This window comes from Microtus ochrogaster, chromosome 5 (genome assembly GCF_000317375.1).
Source record: "Microtus ochrogaster isolate Prairie Vole_2 chromosome 5, MicOch1.0, whole genome shotgun sequence".
NCBI classification, from domain to species: domain Eukaryota; kingdom Metazoa; phylum Chordata; class Mammalia; order Rodentia; family Cricetidae; genus Microtus; species Microtus ochrogaster.
The window spans coordinates 80,499,081-80,503,523 of record NC_022012.1 but is presented as its reverse complement, the minus strand read 5'-3'; positions in this window follow the sequence as shown (position 1 = coordinate 80,503,523).

Genomic DNA, 4,443 nt, shown 5'->3' with positions numbered 1-4,443 from the left:
AGAGATGGTCAGAAAGGGAAAACTTAGGGTCTAGGGCTCCAGGTTTGGTCTCTTCCTTTTGGGAAAAAAAGCACCCTGACAGGGCAGAGAGGGGAAGATCGCCCACTCCAATTTCAGAATCACTGCTGGGCCAAGGACAAAGGGGGAAGTACAGGGGACAGAGCAGAAGGTGGAGCTTGGTTCATGGCTGCGGGGGTGGTGGGGGTAACAGCCAGGACACGAGTCCTGGCCACTGAACCACTGAAAGCTTCAAGCACAAGCTGGCAATGCCTTGTCTCCAAGGTAGTGATTTGTGGTCATGGGTCTTTCTTTGTCTGGGGACTCCAGGCCTCCTAATCTCCATGGAGGTGGGGTACCTAGGGTCTTGGCCCTCCCTCGGGGGCCCTGACCAGTCCTGGACTCAGGGCCAGGGCAGCAGACACACCCACTCTGAAACTGCCTTTGGGGAAGTGTTGGCAGCTTCCTCTTCCTGGCGCCTGTAGGCTAGGGTGTCACAGCCCACTAAAGGGGTCTCTGTTCCTCACCCTGCTCAGGCCTGTGGCTTGACAGGAACTCAGGACAAGCTGGACACGCTTTGTGGCCTGTGGTGAGCCACAGGGCTGTCCTGGCCCCGTGGGGGGAGATAGCGTTCCCTTCAGCTTTCCAGCTGGTGCCACTCTGGCTCTCATCATTCTGTTTCACAGTCAGGCCTTGAGCTTGCCACCATTCGGGTTTCTTCTGGTCTCAGGCTTTTGCTAAACTACCCTTTGCCCCCAAAGTGACCACCCCCAAAGCACTTCTGGGTTCCTAAGAGTGGAGAAACCTGGAACTTTTGCTGTCTTCATGGGGGCTGGACAGAGACAAGTCACCTGGTCATCAGCTGATCGAGTTATAAGCAAGGGGTTCCCCCTCCCTGAGCCCCACTTTTCAGTCCTACCTTTCTCCTTTTCATGTGTGGTCCCTGCCTCCTCCTCTAAACATTTTCTAATTTATTTTTTAAGATTTATTTATTTGGGTTTTTTGAGATAGGGTTTTGCTGTGTAGCCCTGATCTTTCTGGAGCTCTCTCTGTGGACCAGGCTGGCCTGGAACTCTGAGATCTGCCTGTCTCTGCCTTCCGAGTGCTGGGATTGAAGAAAGACATGTGCCATCACTGCCCAGTTCATTTTATTTAATGGCTATGAGTGTTTTGCCTGCATATATATTTGGACACCACATCTGTGCAGTGCCTGAAGAGGTCAAGAGAGGACATCAGATCTCCTGGAACTGAAGTTAAGAATGGTTGTGAGCCACTATGTGGGTGCTGAGAACCAAACCCCTGTCCCCTGCTAGAGCTTCAAGGTTCCTAACTGCTGAGCCGCTACAGCTCGCCAGGCCTCTTACTGGAATGTTCTCTCTCACTGTTCTGCTCAGAATATCTCTTCCACCCAGAAAGTTCCCTGGACTTCCCAGGCAGCACTAGTTTCCCTTCTCTGCGTGCACCATTGTGGCGGTTCTTTTCTTGCTCATGGCTGGGGGAAGGTCTGGGACAGGGTTTGACCCACCAGACAGCCCAGACCAGTTTCAGATTTGTTACAGAATAGAAGGTGACCTTCAACTTCGGCTCTTCCAGCCTCCACCTCTGCCTTGCTGGGGTTACAGGTGGTCTCTATTCATCTCTAAGATGAGGAGACCCCACATAGGGTAAAGCAGATTTAGGGTAACTTTTTTTTTTTTTTTTTTTGGTTTTTCGAGACAGGGTTTCTCTGTAGCTTTGGTGCCTGTCCTGGAACTAGCTCTTGTAGACCAGGCTGGCCTCGAACTCCCAGAGATCCACCTGCCTCTGCCTCCCGAGTGCTGGGATTAAAGGCGTGCGCCACCACCGCCCGGCTTGGGGTAACTTATTAGTGTCATTTGACAAACACTTACTTGCTGCCCTATCGACCTGGAACCAGAACCTGGGTTGGGGATCCCCCCCCATGAGACTCTCTTCAGTGACACGGTTCTCAGCCTCCCCAGTGCTGTGACCCTTTAATACAGTGCCTCATGCTGTGGTGACCCCCAGCCATAAAATTATTTTCTTTGCTACTCTTATGAATTATAATGTAAATACACAACCTCTGTGAAAACCCCCACAGGTTGAAAACCACTGCTCCCGCTCCAGTGGGATAGCTGAAGACAACAAGACAGTGGATGCCAGAGAGACCTATTCCACAGCCTGGAGATAAAACAAATGGCTGGAGGGCTGGAGAGATGGCTCAGAGGTTAAGAGCGTTGACTGCTCTTCCAGAGGCCCTGAGTTCAATTCCCAGCAACCACATGGTGGCTTACAACCATCTGTAATGAGATTTGATGCCCTGTTCTGGCCTGCAGGCATGCATGTAGGCAGAATACTGTATACACAATAAATAAATAAATCTTAAAAGAAAAAACAAAATGGCTTTAATAGCAGTGATTAATGTGATAGAGGATTCTATAATCCCAGCTCTCCGGAAGCAGGACAGTCACAGCTTCAGGTCAGCCTGATTTATACGGGAAGTTCTTCTGAGTGCGTCAGCTGCTATAAGGTCTAGAAAAGTCACTATTGTAGAGCTGGGTGGTGGTGGAACATACCTTTAGTCCTAGCTCTTGGGAAGCAGAGATAGGTGGATCTCAGTGAGTTTGAGGCCAGTTTAGTCTAAAAAGTGAGTTCAAGGACAGCCAGGACTGTAACACAGAGAAATCCTGTTTCAAAAATAAATAAATAAATCACTATTTTGACAGTTTACCTGCACTGAAGCATTCTGTTTGCCACAGACATTTTGAACATTTTACCTGTTTCCTCCCTTGGTCCTGTGCTTTGGCTATAAACAGATCCCTTTACTGGTAAGCAAACAAGGACATAGAAGGCATCTGATCCTCGTCCAATTAAGTCACAGCCAGCAACTTTCCCAGAGTCCTTTCAGGTAATAACTTTTACCTCTAGCAAAATTTATTTATTTATTTATTTGAGACAGAGTCTCCCCTGCCTGTCCTGGACGATTTTTGTAGACCAGGCTGGCCTTGAACTCACAGTGATCCACCTCTCTCTACCTCCCGAGTGTTGGGGTTGAAGGTATGCCCTACTACTCCAGACTTCTAGCAAAGTTTAAACCAGTGTTTGCAAGGTTTATCCCCATGGTACTAGGGCGCTAGAGATTTGTACAAAGGGAGCGATGTGATTTCCTTCAGTTGTCCTGCTGGTCACCGTGGAAGATACACCGGAGCAGCAGCAGAGCTGGAGAGGACGGTGTCTTCCTAGAATGGGCTCTAGTGGGGGCAGAGAACAGACAGGAGAAGCTAACAGCATGTGTATTAGGTGGAAGTGAAGGGTTCTGGCTCTGGCTAGTGGGAGGGACATGAAGTGACTGTCCAGGAACAGGTACAAGTAGGGTGGGATGGATATACCCAGTTCTGGGCAAAACGGGTTTGTGGAAGTCAGAGCTATCTGGCAGAGGCTCAAACACGGGACTGACAATCAGGACGAAATCAGATGAGATAACCACGTGAGTTCTGAATTGATGGGAACGGAGGGAAGTAACTGGAGTGGCAAGCCGAAGCCTGGTCATAGCTGCACATGGAAATGAGGAAAGAGCAGCCAGAGCATTGGAAGTAGGAGCTGCCAGACTCTCAAGGAAGAACATGGAGCTGGAGAGGAATGGCTGGCTGCCGGGAAGGGTGCAAGAGCTGTGGGATCTGGCCCAGGCCTGGAGAAGGCCGTGTCTTCTTGCTCCACCTTCATAGACTGGGGTCTGTGTGCTGCCCACCTCCTAGAGTGGGGCCTCCAAGGGGCTGACAGGTTCGTTTGTTGCCTGGCAACTGAGAGAGCTGTTGGCTGTTGCTAGGAGCAAGCTAGGGAGGCCAGAGGAGCACAGCTCTGAAGCACAGGGCGGGGCAGGCAGCGGGGGAAGGGGTTAGCTTGGAGAGGGATTCATCTGTCATCTGTGTGGAGTAGACCATGCTCATATTCATGATGTGTTCTGTGGCTCTATCATGCTAGAGGTAAATCCTACAGGTGGACATATGGAACATACCTCTCTCGATGGGTAGTATTTTGTGTTTTCATGCTATTTAATGCATGCCTGGGGCAGGGCCTGCTTGAGCTTGGGCTTCAGGCAGAAAGATCCCTGAGGGAATGGCTGGATGATTGCAGGCTACTGACTCCTTTGACAGGGAAGACGTTCAGATGGTTGGGACACATGGACACTCAGGAGAGAAAGAGCAGACTTCTGTCTGGGGCCATACAGAACACCTTAGCTGTATAATGTTTGGAAAAATGCTTCAAATGTCCAATCCAAGTTGGGGGACACAGGCTCCTCTTAAAAAGCAGACCAAATGCTGCGCCTGGCGTATGCCTTTAATCCCAGCACTTGGGAGGCAGAGGCAGGCAGATCTCTGTGAGTTGGAGGCCAGCCTGGTCTACAAGAGCTCCAAAAGCCACAGAGAAACCCTGTCTCGAAAAACCAAA